At 40.2% G+C, this 19,206-nt stretch overlaps 1 long non-coding RNA gene across 1 annotated transcript; it reads right to left on the reverse strand.

Annotated features, from left to right (window-relative positions):
• Positions 1-18,431, reverse strand: LOC113908258. Its single transcript, XR_003515399.1, has 3 exons — positions 18,173-18,431; positions 17,732-17,775; positions 1-87 (listed from the first exon to the last, which is right to left on the reverse strand). It is a non-coding gene; the product is annotated as an uncharacterized LOC113908258 (long non-coding RNA).
• Positions 18,432-19,206: the final 775 nt, after the last annotated feature.

A 19,206-nucleotide genomic window follows, 5' to 3' on the forward strand; every position in this document is an offset into this window, starting at 1 on the left:
TCACTCTCCCCAGAGGCAATGAACAGAGTCACTTACCTGCTGCTCCAAGGAGGTGGGAGCTGGGCTGGTGATCAACAAGCAGGAGACCTGTAAGTAGTTCAAGAATGTTACACTCCTCACGTTTTTCGTCTTTGTAAATGCAAACGAGTCAGGCACACACCCACCTACCTTTTTGGTGGCTTTTCACTGGGTGATATGATGAGAGCTGCATTAATCTTTGTGGGAAATAACATCTCTTCTGACCCGTTTCTACTTAAGATTGGATTTTTGCTTTAAGGAGGAAAAAAAATTTGGAAAAGAAAATAATGGGCAAATTTATTTTTATGCCTTGCACTTGGTCACATAGGTATGCACTTTTTATGTAATGCACTTGGGCCTCCTTTAAAGTACCTAATTTTGTTGTATACAAGAGTCACAAATCTTAGTCCATTTAATGTTTTGTCCTATGCATCAATGCGATCAGGTTTTATTCTAGCAAGCATGCCAGATAGAACTGACAGCAACACGAGTTTATATTAAATGGATTTCTTCTCCAAGCAGTTGTAAATAAGAATCTCTTTTCTTTAGACAGGCATATCAGTCCAACTGATCTTTTAATTTGGGGGAATAATCCCAAAGAGCTGGGGTATTATTTTATTTATTAAGTGTAATTTCTTCAGCAGCTGAAGATTCTGTGTTTCTTTTTTAATCAATCATGCATTTTAATAAGATCATAGATGCATCATTAGTCAGCAAATAAAGATTTTTATTTTTTTTTATTTTTGTGCTTGTGAAAAACCATGTTATGTGACAGGCCTTTACTTTCCTGGTTTGTCACCTTTTTGTTATATTGTTGTTTTTTTACTCATAGGAATATGCCGCCACATGATATGGCTTAATCTTGTTTCATGTGTCCGTTAAGAATATAATTAGATCAAGACTAGTGTTGGAATATATCGGTCAGCATTTTTTCAGCATGCTTCAAGGTGCATGTGAAATGCGTATGTACATACAACATGTCTTGTGCATACATTTCATATGGAGTGAGTTAGCAGGCTATATAGTAGCCTGCTCTCGGCAGCTACTGAATTCATTGTTTGCTGCTGGAACACATGCGTGAAAAGCAGGGCCATTTCTCCAATCGAGTACTCTGCCTTTGGTTCCCGTTCCCTCTCATATTTTCCTACAGTGCCTCCTTTCCTACTTTGTTCATTGCAGCCTGACACACAGACGTTTTGTGCTCAACACGAATGCCACCAGGGGGTGAGGGCAATTTAGGATCCCAATTACATACAACTCATGTTATACTGTTAGCTTTATGGAGTATAAACACTAAGCAAAACTCTTCAGGAAATTCAATTTCCTTTTCCCCATTCATTCCCTTTTCCTCTGGAGGTGCCTTCATTAAATCCCAACCTTTGAAGGTATAGTTTTGTTTTGTTTTTTAAGGTTTATTTATTTTTAGTTTAGGGAGAGAGAGAGAACATGAGCAGGAGGGGCAGAGGGAAAGAGAATCTCAAGCAGACTCCGTGCTGAGCATGGAGCCCAATGTGGGGCCCTCTCTCATGACACTGAGATCATGACCTCAGCTGAAACCAAGAGTCAGACGCTCAACCGACTGTACCACCCAGGCGCCCTGAAGGTATAGTTCTTAGGCTGAAACGTGCACCTGTGTGCCGGTCCTACCTGAGCTATAATATTTGCCTTTATTTTCTGATTCCTGGGACACAGATCTTTGCTGGGCCCCGAGTACAACTTTCTCACCAGTTGGACAGGTGTTCCCTTAGCTTCCCTTTCTGTCTTTGAAATACTGATTTTTCTAAACTCCCTTTCTCTCATGACATTGGTCCTGCTGTCCTCTAGTGTCCTGGATATTCTTTTAGTTAATTTCCCCTCTTCTTGGTTTATTCTATACAACTGAATCCCTTGCACTTGGATCCATCCATCCATCCTTTTTTTTTTTTTTTAAGATTTTATTTATTTATTTGACAGAGAGAGAGACAGTGAGAGAGGGAACACAAGTAGGGGCGGTGGGAGAGGGAGAAGCAGGCTCTCTGCTGAGCAGGGAGCCTAATGTGGGGCTGGATCCCAGGACCCTGGGATCATGACCTGAGCCGAAGGCGGACGCTTAACGACTGAGCCACCCAGGTGACCCTGGATCCATCCTTTCTTGGATATTATCTCTGTTGTCTTCTTTTTCTCTCTCTTTAAAATTTTTTAATTTTAAAGGTTTTTTACTCAGGCTTGTCTCACAGTTTTTCCACTGTACCCAGCAGTTTCTAGCATCCTGACAGATATTCCCCACAGTTTCCTAAAGGCATCCCCTAATTCTGCTTAACTCTTCCCCTGAATGCAGCTGTGAATTTTCTTCTCTGTAGTTTGGTCTGTATTTCTTTTTATCGTATTCTGTGACTAGTGTTTGATGGTTGATAATGCACAGGTGATTATTTATTCAAGGGCCTTTTTATTTTTTTTATTGAACTTTTTATTTTGAGGTGATTGTAGATTCAGTTGGAAAGAGTAGATTCCCCAGTGATACCGTCTTAGGAAACTATAGGACATTATTGCAACCAGGATATGGACATTATACATTCAAGAATCAGAGTATTTCCATTGGCACAAAGTTCCTTGTCTGGGGCCTTTCCTGAATGGTGGCTCTGTGTGACGTGCTGGGCACTGTGAGGGATGAAGAAAGGAACCAGATATGGATCCTGCCGAAATTACTTCAATTCAAGGTTGGAAAGTGGGAGGCGCCACAGAAAGGCACCTCTGGGGAGAGAGTAATTACTTTTTGCTGAGGGGATCAGAGAAGGCTTGTAAGGGCAAATACAAATTAAAAATAAGAGTCTTAATTCTCCCTGTTGAAAATAAGGGAAGACACATACACTCCCACTCTCTCTTCTTAGAGCATTTACTTCAGAAACCTTGTTAACTGCACATTCTTTCTTTGTCTCTTTGAAATATAAGTAAATCTTTTTAAAAGCTAAATAAGCCTTTGGCCAGCTTTACGGCCCTGGAATGTCTTTCTCAAGGACTTGGGCACCGAATCTTTGGATGGTACATATCCAAAGAACATAGCATTCCTGTCTCCCTGTTTCTCTAGAAGGCTAGGAACCTAACTTTGGTGGGCACTTCACTCCAAAACCACCTCCTGTTATAAAGATAAGAGGAGCTTTTTTTTTTTTAAAGATTTTATTTATTTATTTGAGAGAGAGAATGAGAGAGAAAGAGAGCACATGAGAGGGGGGAGGGTCAGAGGGAGAAGCAGACTCCCCGCCGAGCAGGGAGCCCGATGCGGGACTCGATCCCGGGACTCCAGGATCATGACCTGAGCTGAAGGCAGTCGCTTAACTAACTGAGCCACCCAGGCGCCCAAGAGGAGCTTTATATAAAACCTACTAGCTAACACAGGTGGTGACCCCAGTTGCCGGGTAAAGTTAGGATGAGCCACATGTGACAAATGATGCTGTCAAATCCTTCTACCTGAGGACTAGTTTTCGTTTATCTTGAGAACACGTGTGTAATGTAATCATTACAACCTTGGCTTTGAAGGATGGCCTACATGTTACAGGCAATCTATTTAAAAATATATAACACTCTCTATTTGTAGTTTAACCTACATTTTAGGCAGGTGGTGGTGGAGGCTTTGCCTTGAAATTAAAAAAAAATTTTAGCGGAGGTGAAATTTATATAACATAGAAGTTTAAAAATGTGTAGTTCAGTGGCATTTAGTACATTCACAATGTTGTGTGACCAACATATCTGTGTAGTTTCAAAGCACTTACCCTCAAAGGAAGGCCTGTACTTATCAAGCCGTCACTCCACATTTCCTTCTTCCCCCAGCCTATGTAACCATCGATTTGCTTTTTGTCTTTATGGATAGCAGCACTGATCATACTACCCAAATGAAGGAACTAACCCAAGTGTCCATCAACACATGAATGGATAAACTAATTGTGGTATATCCATACAACGGGATTTTCTTCAGCCATAATTAGGAATGATGTACTGATGTATGGAAGAGCCTTCAAAACATTATACAAGAACAAGCCAGACACCCAAGGACACATATCGTATGCTTCTATTTATATGAAATGTCCAGAATCGGTAAACAAAAAAAATTTTTGAGGGAACATTTTGGCATACCTGGGAAGACGTTATATGCTAGGTTTTGAACCCTTATCAGAGATGGTGTGGTTGGTCATCGTGTGTAGTTTTTTTTTTTTCTTCTGGTAAATAGAAGTACTAAATTGGAAGAGGCCGTAAGTAGAAAACCAGAGGATGGCCGATGACGGCAGAGGCGAGACTTTACAGAGATTCCTCTCCATCCTTACCTCCACAAGCTTGTGCCTCAGTATGAACCTTCTCTGATCATAGAGCCGGTCACTTCCTGGTCCTGGATGTACGCCCTGTGCAACTGTTATAGTAGGGACAGTGTAGTCCTCAGAATGGAGCATTTATGCATCTCACATGCCCTGCATGCAGGACCCCACTTTGGTTTCCCTCTTTTGTCCTCAAGTAGCCTCCCCATGACAGATTGTGTGAGCAGCATGAGATGTGAGTGGATTGCTTTCAAAGGTATGACATAGTTCTTATCTGTAACTCAAGTTCGTATATTTTTAGGTATTATTTTTGCTTATTGGTCTTCACATAATGACTTGAGTTACTGAGTTTTATTTTCAGGTTTAAATGCCCTTCCAGGGGCGCCTAGGTGGCTCAGTCAGTTACACGTCTGCCTTCGGCTCAGGTCGTGATCCTGGGGTCCTGGGATTGAGCCCCGCATTGGGCTCCCTGCTTCGCGGGAGGCCTGCTTCTCCCTCTCCTACTCCCCCTGCTTGTGTTCCTGCTCTCGCTGTGTCTCTCTGTCAAATAAATAAATAAAATTAAAAAAAAAAAAAAAAAAAAAGCCCTTCCACTGCCCAAACTGGCTGTGGCTGAATGTGCCTGCTCCAGAAGCAACTGTCCGTGTCCTGTGCCTCTTTCTGCCTTATTGCTCCACGATGCCCATTGTCTCCTTAGTTTTGGGCTGCCATTGCAGAGCTTCCCAACATTCTCTGGGCCAGACTCTGCTCCCTGACAGCTGCTTGCAGAGGCATCTCTTTCTGTCTCCCCATCTTTCTCTTCTTCCCTAGCTTCTACTTTCCAGGTCAGTCTGTAAGTATATGAGCACCTTCCAGTTGCTCAAATCGATTCTACAGCTTTGGAGGACACAGTGAGCATGGTAGGACATTCAGACTTGTAGATAACTGTGGACCTCTTTCTAAGTAAGCTTGATATATAAAAACCGGAGTCTCACCAATGTTCATAGCAGCAAAGTCCACAATAGCCAAAGTGTGGAAAGAGCCCAGATGTCCATCGACAGATGAATGGATAAAGATATATAAAAATATATATATATATACACACACACACCCAAACACACACACTATGGAATTCTACTCAGCCATCAAAAGTAATGAAATCTTGCCATTTGCAACGATGTGGATGGAACTGGAGGGTATTATGCTAAGTGAAATAAATCAGTCAGAGGACGACAAGTATCATATGATCTCACTCATATGCAGAATTTTAAGAAACAAAACAGAGGATCATAGGAGAAGGGAGGGAAAAATAAAACAAGATGAAATTAGAGAGGGAGACAAATCATAAGAGACTCAATCATTGGAAACAAACAGGGTTGCTGGAGGGGAGGGGGTAGGGGGATGGGGTAACTGGGTGATGGGCATTAAGGAGGGCACACGATATAATGAGCACTGGGTGTTATATAAGACTGATAAATCACTGAACTCTACCTCTGAAACTAATAATACACTCTACATTAATTAACTGAATTTAAATAAAAAAAGAGATAAAATTAAAAAAAATAAAAAATAAAAAACAACCCCCCCCCAAAAAAAAACTGGAGTCTCAGAAGAGGTACATCCAGGCTTTTTACAAGAAGACATTTTGCAAAAGAAATTTTAACCATACAAAAAAATTAAAATTATTTCCCCACTGGCTTGGAGGAGGTACTATCTAACCTTGACTATTAAATGAATGGCACTTAAAATATATAGATTAATAAAAATTTTATTTCTCCACAACTTTCAAGTATGGTTCAAAATGCTTGGTAATTATTTTCTCCTTAACTAAATTGTGAAATTCTCAAGGGCACAGAGTGCATGTTTTATATTTCTTTGGAACCTGCCCCAACTCCCACTAATTTAGTGGGTTTTGCCATTAATCCTTTAGACTTAATGTTCATTTAATGCTTTTGAACAAATGAATGAATATCAGAGTAGATAATCTTTTCTTGACTTTATATCTTGTCTTAAAAATTAAGTGAAGATTGTTAAACTTCTCTCAAAAATATGTTTTGGGTTTTGGAAATGTTCATCGCCAGGTTCAGGTTTGTTTTGACTCTCTCATCATATATCCAAGAGAAGTGTTGTTCTCTTAGGGATTACTGTTGTATATTTAGGATAGAATGGGAATCTTTTCCTCTTGGGCATGAGCTGTGTTCAGATTAAAGACACTAATCCAGCATACCCAGCAATTATTAAGCTTAATGCAACATAATTACATCTATAGATCATATCATTTTATGTGAAAATAGTACTTCTATTTCTGTGAATAATTTTACGCATTTGGAGAAAATGCTGGGATCAGTAGTTTTGACCTTCAAAAATCATTATCTTTGAAACCTCCCCAAGCAGCCACAAAACTTGCCACCACACTTTGAATGATATGTTTGTTGAAGTCAGCGTTGTTTGAGAATTAGGGAAACATTTCCTATTCTCTTTGATAAATTCTCAGGTTTTTTTTTTATTTTTTATTTTAGATTTTATTGATTTATTTGACAGAGAGAGAGATAGCGAGAGAGGGAACGCAAGCAGGGGGAGTGGGAGAGGGAGAAGCAGGCTTCTCGCCCAGCAGGGAGCCTGATGCGGGGCTCAATCCCAGGACCCTGGGATCATGACCTGAGCCGAAGGCAGACGCTTAACGACTGAGCCACCCAGGCGCCCCAATAAATTCTCAGTGTCAATCTTAGACATTGAGTAAATCAAAACCCTGTCTTTTCAACTATATGATTCTATTTGATGCCTTTGATAGTTTAGCTATATTACCTTTTTACTTTTAACTATAACTTCACTTAGTTAACAATAAGTTTGGGACTGTCTATTAAAAATAATCTGGTATTAAGATAAAAGTGTGCATGATTCATTTTCTGATTTAGTGCTGAACACAGTTGCTGATTTCTTGAAGACTAGTCTTCTGCAATACTATGCTACTTAGTGGTACAAAGTGTTCTGAAATTAGTGAATGTTTTTTATTTCCTTTAAATTTTTTGGCTCCTTAATTTGACTTTTGTTTCTCTTTGGCTTTTTATACCACTGGTCTATTCAGTAAAACACATTTAAAAAAATTTTTTTATTGTTATGTTAATCACCATACATTACATCATTAGTTCTTGATGTAGTGTTCCATGATTCATGTTTGTGCATAACACCCAGTGCTCCACGCAGAATGTGCCCTCTTTAATACCCATCACCAAGCTAACCCATCCCCCCACCCCCTCCCCTCTAGAACCCTCAGTTTGTTTTTCAGACTCCATCATCTCTCATGGTTCATCTCCCCCTCCGACTTACTCCCCTTCATTCTTCCCCTCCTGCTATCTTCTTCTTTTTCTTTTTTCTTAACATATGTTGCATTATTTGTTTCAGAAGTACAGATCTGTGATTCAACAGTCTTGCACAATTCACAGCGCTCACCATAGCACATACCCTCCCCAATGTCTATCACCCTGCCACCCCATCCCTCCCACCCCCCACCACTCCAGCAACACTCAGTTTGTTTCCTGAGATTAGGAATTCCTCATATCAGTGAGGTCATATGATACATGTCTTTCTCTGATTGACTTATTTCACTCAGCATAACACCCTCCAGTTCCATCCACGTCATTGCAAATGGCAAGATCTCATTCCTTTTGATGGCTGCATAATATTCCATTGTGTATATATACCACCTCTTCTTTACCCATTCATCTGTCGATGGACATCTTGGCTCTTTCCACAGTTTGGCTATTGTGGACATTGCTCCTATAAACATTGGGGTGCACGTACCCCTTTGGATCCCTACATTTGTATCTTTGGGGTAAATACCCAGTAGTGCAATTGCTGGATCCTATGGTAGCTCTATTTTCAACTGTTTGAGGAACCTCCATACTGTTTTCCAGAGTGGTTGCACCAGCTTGCATTCCCACCAACAGTGTAGGAGGGTTCCCCTTTCTCCACATCCCCGCCAACATCTGTCGTTCCCTGACTTGTTAATTTTAGCCATTCTGACGGGTGTGAGGTGGTATCTCATTGAGGTTTTGATTTGGATTTCCCTGATGCCAAGCGATGTTGAGCACTTTTTCATGTGTCTGTTGGCCATTTGGATGTCTTCTTTGGAAAAATGTCTGTTCATGTCTTCTGCCCATTTCTTGATTGGATTATTTGTTCTTTGGGTGTTGAGTTTGCTAAGTTCTTTATAGATTTTGGATACTAGCCCTTTATCTGATATGTCATTTGCAAATATCTTCTCCCATTCTGTCGGTTGTCTTTTGGTTTTGTGAACTGTTTCTTTTGCTGTGCAAAAGCTTTTTATCTTGATGAGATCCCAATAGTTCATTTTTGCCCTGGCTTCCCTTGCCTTTGGCGATGTTTCTAGGAAGAAGTTGCTGCGGCTGAGGTCGAAGAGGTTGCTGCCTGTGTTTAGGATTTTGATGGACTCCTGTCTCACGTTTAGGTTTTTCAACCATTTGGAGTCTATTTTTGTGTGTGGTGTAAGGAAATGGTCCAGTTTCATTCTTCTGCATGTGGCTGTCCAATTTTCCCAACACCATTTGTTGAAGAGACTGTCTTTTTTCCATTGGACATTCTTTCCTGCTTTGTCAAAGATGAGTTGACCATAGAGTTGAGGGTCCATTTCTGGGCTCTCGATTCTGTTCCATTGATCTATGTGTCTGTTTTTGTGCCAGTACCATACTGTCTTGATGATGACAGCTTTGTAATAGAGCTGGAAGTCCGGAATTGGGATGACGCCAGCTTTGCTTTTCTTTTTCAATAGTCCTCTGGCTATCCGGGGTCTCTTCTGGTTCCATACACGTTTTAGGATTATTTGTTCCATTTCTTTGAAAAAAGTGGATGGTATTTTGATGGGGATTGCATTGAATGTGTAGATTGCTCTAGGTAGCATTGACATCTTCACAATGTTGGTTCTTCCAATCCATGAGCATGGAATGATTTTCCATTTCTTTGTGTCTTCTTCAATTTCTTTCATGAGTATTTTACAGTTTTCTGAGTACAGATCCTTTGCCTCTTTGGTTAAATTTATTCCTAGGTATCTTATGGTTTTGGGTGCAATTGTAAATGGGATCGACTCCTTGATTTGTCTCTCTTCTGTCTTGTTGTTGGTGTATAGGAATGCCACTGATTTCTGTGCATTGATTTTATAGCCTGCTACTTTACTGAATTCCTGTATGAGTTCTAGCAGTTTTGGGGTGGAGTCTTTTGGGTTTTCCACATACAGTATCATATCATCTGCAAAGAGTGAGAGTTTGACTTCCTCTTTGCCGATTTGGCCGCCTTTGATTTCTTTTTGTTGTCTGATTGCTGTGGCTAGGACTTCTAATACTACATTGAATGGCAGTGGTGATAGTGGACATCCCTGCCGCATTCCTGACCTTAGGGGGAAAGCTCTCAGCTTTTCCCCATTGAGAATGATATTCGCTGTAGGTTTTTCATAGATGGCTTTTATGATATTGAGGTATGTACTCTCTATCCCTATACTTTGAAGAGTTTTGATCAAGAAAGGATGTTGTAGCTTGTCAAATGCTTTTTCTGCATCTATTGAGAGGATCATATGATTCTTGTTCTTTCTTTTGTTAATGTATTGTATCACATTGATTGATTTGTGGATGTTGAACCAACCTTGCAGCCCAGGGATAAATCCCACTTGGTCATGGTGAATAATCCTTTTAATGTACTGTTGGATCGTATTGGCTAGTATTTTGGTGAGAATTTTTGCATCCATGTTCATCAAGGATATTGGTCTGTAATTCTCCTTTTTGATGGGGTCTTTGTCTGGTTTTGGGAACAATGTAATGCTGGCCTCATAAAATGAGTTTGGAAGTTTTCCTTCCATTTCTATTTTTTGGAACAGTTTCAGGAGAATAGGTATTAATTCTTCTTTAAATGTTTGGTAGAATTCCCCTGGGAAGCCATCTGGCCCTGGGCTTTTGTTTGTTGGGAGATTTTTGATGACTGCTTCAATTTCCTTAGTGGTTATAGGTCTGTTCAGGTTTTCTATTTCTTCCTGGTTCAATTTTGGTAGTTGATACATCTCTAGGAATGCACCCATTTCTTCCAGGTTATCTAATTTGCTGGCATAGAGTTGCTCATAATATGTTCTTATAATTGTTTGTATTTCTTTGGTGTTGGTTGTGATCTCTCCTCTTTCATTCATGATTTTGTTGATTTGGGTCATTTCTCTTTTCTTTTTGATAAGTCTGGCCAGGGGGTTATCAATCTTGTTAATTCTTTCAAAGAACCATCTTCTAGTTTCGTTGATCTGTTCTACTGTTCTTTTGGTTTCTAGTTCATTGATTTCTGCTCTCATCTTTATTATTTCTCTTCTCTTGCTGGGTTTAGGCTTTATTTGCTGTTTTTTCTCTAGCTCCTTTAGGTGTAGGATTAGGTTGTGTATTTGAGATCTTTCTTGTTTCTTGAGAAAGGCCTGTATTACTATATACTTTCCTCTCAGGACTGCCTTTGCTGTATTCCAAAGATTTTGAACAGTTGTGTTTTCATTTTCATTGGTTTCCGTGAATTTTTTTAATTCTTCTTTAATTTCCTGGTTGACCCATTCATTCTTTAGTAGGATGCTCTTTAGCCTCCATGTATTTGAGTTCTTTCCGACTTTCCTCTTGTGATTGAGTTCTAGTTTCAAAGCATCGTGGTCTGAAAATATGCAGGGAATAATCCCAATCTTTTGGTAGTGGTTGAGACCTGATTTGTGACCTAGGATATGATCAGTTCTGGAGAATGTACCATGGGCACTAGAGAAGAATGTGTATTCCATTGCTTTGGGATGGAATGTTCTGAATATGTCTGTGAAGTCCATTTGGTCCAGTGTGTCATTTAAAGTCTTTATTTCCTTGTTGATCTTTTGCTTAGATGATCTGTCCATTTCAGTCAGGGGGGTGTTAAAGTCCCCTACTATTATTGTATTGTTGTCAATGTGTTTCTTCGCTTTTGTTATTAATTGCCTTATATAATTGGCTGCTCCCATGTTAGGGGCATAGATATTTACAATTGTTAGATCTTATTGTTGGATAGACTCTTTAAATAGGATATAGTGTCCTTCTTCATCTCTTATTACAGTCTTTGTTTTAAAATCTAATTTATCTGATATAAGGATGGCCGCCCCAGCTTTCTTTTGGTGTCCATTAGCATGGTAAATGGTTTTCCACCCCCTCACTTTCAATGTGGGGGTGTCTTTGGGTCTAAAATGAGTCTCTTGCAGACAGCATATAGATGGGTCTTGTTTTTTAATCCAATCTGATAGCCTGTGTCTTTTGATTGGGGCATTGAGCCCATTTACATTCAGGGTAACTATTGAAAGGTATGAATTTAGTGCCATTGTATTGCCTGTAAGGTGACTGTTACTGTATATTGTCTGTGTTCCTTTCTGGTCTATGCTGCTTTTAGGCTCTCTCTTTGCTTAGAGGACCGCTTTCAATATTTCTTATAGGGCTGGTTTCGTGTTTGCAAATTCCTTTAGTGTTTGTTTGTCCTGGAAGCTTTTTATCTCTCCTTCAATTTTCAATGACAGCCTAGCTGGATATAGTATTCTTGGCTGCATATTTTTCTCGTTTAGTGCTCTGAAGATATCCTGCCAGTCCTTTCTGGCCCGCCAGGTCTCTGTGGATAGGTCTGTTGCCAATCTAATATTTCTACCATTGTAGGTTACCTATCTCTTCTCCCGAGCTGCTTTTAGGATTTTCTCTTTGTCTCTGAGACTCGTAAGTTTTACTATTAGATGTCGGGGTGTTGACCTATTTTTATTGATTTTGAGAGGGGTTCTCTGTGCCTCCTGGATTTTTTTTTTTTAAGATTTTATTTATTTATTTGACAGAGAGAGAGAGCACAAGTAGGCAGAACAGCAGGAGAGGGAGAGGAAGAAGTATGCTCTCCGCTGAGCAGGGAGCCTGACGTGGGGCTCGATCCCAGGACCCTGGGATCATGACCTGAGCTGAAGGCAGGCGCTTAACCGCCTGAGCCACCCAGGTGCCCCAGCCTCCTGGATTTTGTTGCCTGTTTCCTTCCTCACATTAGGGAAGTTCTCTGCTATTTTTTGTTCCAATATACCTTCTGCCCCTCTCTTTCTTTCTCCTTCTTCTGGGATCCCAATTATTCTAATGTTGTTTCATCTTATCTTATCGCTTATCTCTCGACTTCTGCCCTCGTGATCCTGTAGTTGTTTATCTCTCTTTTTCTCAGCCTTTATTTTCCATCACTTCTATATTGCTGATTCTCTCTTCTGCCTCATTTATCCTAGCAGTTAGTGCCCCCATTTTTGATTGCACCTCATTAATAGCCTTTTTGATTTCGACTTGGTTAGATTTTAGTTCTTTTATTTCTCCTGAAAGGGTTTCTCTAATAACTTCCACGCTTTTTTCAAGCCCAGCTAGTATCTTTAAAGTCATGATTCTGAACTCTAGATCTGACATCGTACTAATGTCCGTATTGAGTAGGTCCCTGGCTGATGGTACTACCTCTTGTTCTTTTTGCTGAGGTGATTTTTTTCATCTTGTCATTTTGTCCAGAGGAGAATAGATAAATGAGAGAACAAAATGCTAACAGGTTAACAACGTCCCCAGCAAATATACTCTATACAAGTCAGAAAAGACCTGAAACTGGGGGAAAAGAAATGGAAAGAACGAAAAAAGAGAGAAAAAAAAAGAAAAAGATAAAAACAAAAACAGAATGATACAAAAAAACCAGAATATGATCAAATATGATGAGGCTAGTGCATAGATCAGTGCCACACACTAGATTTTGGGCGTATTTTGGTCTGTTAGAAAAAAGTACCTCCTAAAATTTTAAAGGAAGAAAGACTTATATATGTACAAAATAAGGGTCAATACAATGAAGGGATGGAAGATGACTGTAAAGATGAAAATTATAAAAGGTTTTATAAAAGGAATTGATAAGATAAGAAGTTTGAAAAAAGAAAGAAGAAGATTTAAAAAAAAAAGAAAAAAAAAGGGAGAGAATGTGATCAGGCAGGGGACAATCACACTAGTGATTTAGGGTATATTTTGATCTATTAGAAGAAACTGTATCTCAAAATTTTAAAGAGAGAACAACTTATATATATATGTCAACAATAAGGGTAACTACTATGAAGGGATAAAATATGACTCTAAAAATGAAAAATAAAAAATGTTTTTTTTAAAAAAGGGATTGATAAGATGTTGGTTGAAAAAGGGAAAAAGAAAAATTAAAAAAAAACACTTAAAAAAATTAACTTTGAAAAACTAATGAATCATGGTAAAAAAGCCATGAATTCTATGTGCAGTATTCCCCTAGCGCTGGAGTTCTCCCGTTCTCCTTGATCGGTAAACTTGGTCTTGGCTTGCTGGCTGTTTGTGCTGACCTTCCGGGGGAGGGGCCTGTTGCCGTGGTTCCCAAATGTCTTTGCCGGAGGCGGAATTGCCCTGCCCTTGTCCGTCCGGGCTAAGCAATCTGCTCGGGTTTGCTCTCAGGAGCTTTTGTTCCCTTGCAAGTTCTTGGTACAGCTTTGGAGGACCAGGGTGAAAATGGTGGCCTCCCAATCTCCACCCGGAGGAGCTGAGAACTCGGGTCCCCGCTCCTCAGTGCGCCCCCAGAGAAAAGCAGTCACTCACTTGTCCCCGGTCTCCGGCTGCACTCCGTGCTCACCCGGCCTGTGACCGAGCGTTTCTGTCTCTGGCACCCGACCAGGTGTGGAGTCTCCAAACCCAGCAGATCCCTGCGGTGTGCTCCCGCACCGCTCCTCCCAGGGGAGGAAGGGGAGTCTCCCCGATCTGCCGCTTGTTGGGTCCCTGCTGGAGGAGCAGTGGCCTGACTGGGCCGCGGATCACAGTTTATGGCAACCCCGAGTTGAGAGCCCGCGCCTCGGCTCCGTCTTTGCAGCCGGCTTCCCCACTTCAATACCTGAGAGCTCTGCTGCACTCAGGCACCCCCGGTTTTTCTGTGACCCCAAGGGTCCTAAGACCACACCGTCCCACGAGGGTTCTCCCCCCCCCCCCCGCTTAGCCACTGCAACAACGTCCCTCCACGGAGCCGACTTCTAAAAGTTCCGACTTTGTGCTCTGCGGCTCTAGCACTTGCCAGAAGCGGCCGACGGAGGCCCCCTCCCCCGCCGCCTATCCTCCTGAATATCGGGTCGGATTCACTTCTCCGCACGTCCTACCTTCCAGTAAGTGATCGCTTCTCTGTTCAGAGAGTTGTTGCTACTCTCTTCTTCTATCTCCTGTTGAGTTTGTAGGTGTTCAGAATGGTTTGATCCCTATTCAGCTGAATTCCTGCGACCAGACGAAATCCAAGTCTCCTACTCCTCCACCATCTTGCTCTGCCCCTCCAGTAAAACACATTTTTTAAAAGTTTAATACATTTTAAGATATCTTTTGGCTTAAATCTTAAAAAATTACATTTGGAAATTAATGAACTTTCTGATATTTAGTCTAGTCTGTATGAAAAAACAAAATGGTTGGTAGGGCCAGAGTAGTTGTCCTTCAGTGATTCCACATTCTGCCACACCTTTTATGAATATTTTCACACTGTTGCCTTTGGAAAAATTCATTATACTAATCCATTAAGCTTCAACTCCTTCTTAATTGCTTTTTTTTTTTCCCCCAAATATCTCATCTCACCAGTGGCTCAGTACATCTATCATTGCTGACTCCTGAAATGAAATTTGGTGATATGTTGACATGTAGGTATAACAAGCTCAGTTACCTCAAAAATCATTACCTTTGAAACTTCTCCGAGTAGTCAGAAAAACTAGTGAGTCATACCTTGGAAGAGATGGTCATTGAAATCAGCATCATTTGAGAATTAGGGAAACATTTTCAGCTCTCTTTGAGAAATCCTAAGTGTTAATCTTTTAGGGTTTACTTTGGTGAATGAATGTGAATGAATGAAAGGCATTTCTGGTTCATAGTGTATCTTCTTTAACTGTAGTAGATAATAACAACTGTTTTCCAAAGTGGTTGCACTAATTTATACTCCCATCAGTAGATGTTGAGTTCCAGTTGCAGAATGTTCCAGTTGTTTCACATCCTTGCCAACACTTGATATTGTCTTTTTAATTTTTGCTCACTGATGAGTATGGACTGTTATATTATTGTAGCTTTAGAGCTTTATGAGCTTTTCATTGGCCTCTCTGGCCCATATTGAACTCTCATCTGTGAATTCCCTTGGCATTATCATCTGTACTAATTTTGGTGCTATGTGATATTCTGATGCCACTGAACTTTTTCATGAGTATCTCTTACATTCTAGCTGGATGTTAGCTTCTAGAAGGGAATACTTATTGTTTACTATCTAGAGTGTTTAGCCAGGCACTTGACCCAAGTTGATTGCTTCAGAACAGAATTGTTTAGCCAGGCACTTGGCCCAAGTTGATTGCTTCGGACTCAAAATTAGACCTCCTGAGTTAGAGGTACTCATTTTTGGTAAATTCACAAAGATTAAAGAAACTTCAAAATCAAGTGAATCTGTTCTTATGGCTTTCTTATATATGAGCCAAAAAAGATCTCCAAATATCTTGGTGACATTTCTTGTTCCCATCGTTAAAAGATCAATATTGTTTGAATGTATCCCATGGTCTTCACATCTCTTTCAGTCTGACTCTCTAAACATTGCATGGCTTATCCTATATTCATGACCAAGATTAAATGGTCCTTGATTTGTCTTACTTTTTGTGGGCTGATTTGTGTGATGGTCCTTAAGCTGGTCTTTGGTGAACATCTTTTATTTGTGATGAGACAATGATGGCCATCAACAAATTCTTCAACAATTGTACTGGAATATTTTTGTTGGTTCTGTGAAAAGAAAATATGGAAAATGAAATATCAATTTTATGTTAATGGATATGAAGGAAATTGATAGAGCATTCCGCTTAAACCAAAAGTAAAACAGCTCTTTTATTGGGCACTTATTAACTACCTACTAAATAGAAAGATAGGCATATAAATCTCATTGATTTCAATCTTTACTTTTTTTTTTAAAGATTTTATGTAGGTTTTTGAGAGAGAGGGAAAGAGAGAGCCCAAGCAGGGGGACAGGCTCATTTCTGTGCCCCTGAGATCATGACCTGACCTGAAATCAGATGCTTAACCTGACAGAGCCACCCAGGTCCCCCTCAATCTTTACTTTTTAAAGCTTCACTAATTTGGAGTAATTTTGATAAAGTCCAGTCAGAATTACAGTTAGTGCTTTATTATTTATAAATTTATGTATTTACCTACATTCTTTCTCTTTCTAGACTGTCGATTCATACACAGAGGGACCTGTGCCAGAAACTTGGAAAGGTAACTTACCGACTGCCTTAGACAACTTACTTAACCTACTCTGTGTCTTAGTTCCCTCATCTGTAAAATGGGGATACTAATAGTCTATCTCATAGGGCCATAGTGAGAATTAAATTAGTTGACACGTATAAAATGCTTGGAACAGTGCCTGAATGATGTGATCCAAATTTAGGAGATGGTTCTAGCAGCAGTATGGAAGATGAACTGATAGAGGTAGAGACAGGTTGCCAAGAAGCCCCTCAAAACCCCAAAACCAAACCAACACAGTAGCTTTCCAACTTTATTTTTACAACCCACAAGAGAAATGCATTTTATACTGTAACGTCAGTACACAAAACACACATGCATATATAATTAAAACAAAACTTTTGTAAAATAATATTTATCATTAATAGCTAACATGTACTTTACTGTTTTCTATTTCATTCCATTTAAAAATGCTGACTGGGACCTAATATTTTTAAAGATCTACTAACAGGTCAAAATCTGCAGTTTGAAAAATGGTCTTAAACTCACCTATTAGCTTAAACCTGGTTTCATCCCATTTTGTCTTCCATGAAGCATCTTTATTTGTTTAGTCTGTCTCCTTTTCTTCTTTATTTCTTTTGACCTTTCAAAGTAAATGTACATTAACATGTCTCTCCAGGGGCGTCTGGGTGGCTCAATCAGTTAAGTGTCTTCTTGACTCTTGATTTTGGTTCCAGTCATGATCTCAGGATGGTGGGATTGAGCCCTATGTCAGGCTCTGCGCTGCGCGTGGAGCCTGCTTAAGATTCTCTGTCTCCCTCTCCCTTTGCACACTCTCTCTCAAAAATAAAGTAAGATAAAATAAAATAAAATAAAATGTCTCCCCACATTTTGAGTCGAACAATGTTGGAAGGAAAGCATTTAAATATGATGTAGTAAAAGCTTCTAGAACATTTGTTATTACTTATATAGGTGTACATTTCAAAGAAAAAAATTACAGTACTATTTTGATAAATATCTCAGTTGAAACTATTCCACAATCAGAGCTTGGTTTCATATGCCTTTAATTGCTTAATGTAAGTGATAAATTCATACAAAACCACAACTCTCTTGGACCCAAATATACTGTTCCTCCAAAGAAAATGAAATTGGATAATGGAAAATCTTTCTTATCGAACTTACCCTTGATTTTATTTCCTGTTTCTGATCCAGTTTCAAACTCACGACTGAAAAGAAAAATAGCACATCTTATACTCTATATTGATTGTTCGAAATAGTCATAAAAATTGTAATACCCAGGACTGTTTTTAAAGACTCTGAGTTGAAGACATTGAATTTTAACTTTCTGTGTTTTTATTCCTTCTGGTCTTGAATTACATGGCCCCGAATGACTGTTAAGCATATAATATGTCGGATAGAATGTGCTTGTTTTCTGAGCAGGGAAAGTAGAGCCACAGGGCTGCCCTAAACTTCAGTTCAGTTGGGCAAACATTTGTGGAGTGTCTTGTGTGGGATGATAATGCCTAGAACTGGGGGGTGGGGGGGAAGGGAAGGTTTGTGAATCAAGGCCTTGGTCACTGCCTTTATAGAGTTGGCAATGGGGGCATTAAAAATAGTACTTACCGGATGGACTTTGTGGAAGTGTGTTCAGCCCTTGTGATATAATACAGTTGCATTCAGCTAAGAACGTCAATAGGAGCAACTAGATACCTATACTTGCTCCCAGCGCCACCTGCTCCCCTTCTTCACCAAACTCACAGCTTCCCACATACCAGCCCGATCACTGGAGCAGGTGACGGTAGGTCCCCATTTCATCCTCCAGGTACATCTTGATGTCCAGCACCTGCTGACAGCCTGCACTCTGGCTCCCTACCTCCTGGAGGACCTGGATCTCCACTGTCAGTATCCGCACTTGGGCCTGTGAAAGCTGAGTCTGGTAGTTGGCCTCAGATTCTGCTGGCCTGGCTTCCGTGGATGTTTTCTGAGGATACTGTGAAGTTTGTCGTTTTCCCTCAGAGAAAAGATGAAACAAAGTGTTATTTAGGCAGATAAGTATCACAAAGTGTTCCTATTCATGTTGCAAGAAAGAAGACACAGTGCATAGCCATTTTCTCTCCTCTATTCTAGCCCTTTCTCTTTGAAGTGAAACAGAGATAAACTTTTCCACTTGGATACCATGTTTTAAGGGGGTGAAGTTTTTTTTTTTTTAAGATTTATTTATTTGAGAGAGAGAGAGAGAAAGAGGGCATGCACGTAAGGAGGGGCAGAAGAAGAGGGAGAGAGAAACCTCAGCAGACTCCTCGCTGAGCTCGGAGCCTAAGGAGCCTAACAAGGGGCTTGTTCTCATGACCCTGAGATCATGACCTGAGCAGAAACCAAGAGTCAGATGCTTAACCGACTGTGCCACCCAGGGGCCCCAAGGGGATGAAGTTTTCAGATTTGAGAGAAGGAGGGTACTTCACCTTGTGTGTTTTGTACCAAGCCAAGCATTTCAAACTGTGGTGAGCACTTGCTTTCGTGGAGTATGAAAATGCTGCTTGCGTATGGAGAGCATTGATTCTCGAAAGGATGTCTTTGTTCCTCTTCTGGGCATATGGCAACGTTTGGAGACATTCTGGTTGTCACAAAGGATGATAGGGGATGCTACTGGTATCTTG

This window comes from Zalophus californianus, chromosome 16 (assembly GCF_009762305.2).
Source record: "Zalophus californianus isolate mZalCal1 chromosome 16, mZalCal1.pri.v2, whole genome shotgun sequence".
NCBI classification, from domain to species: Eukaryota; Metazoa; Chordata; class Mammalia; order Carnivora; family Otariidae; genus Zalophus; species Zalophus californianus.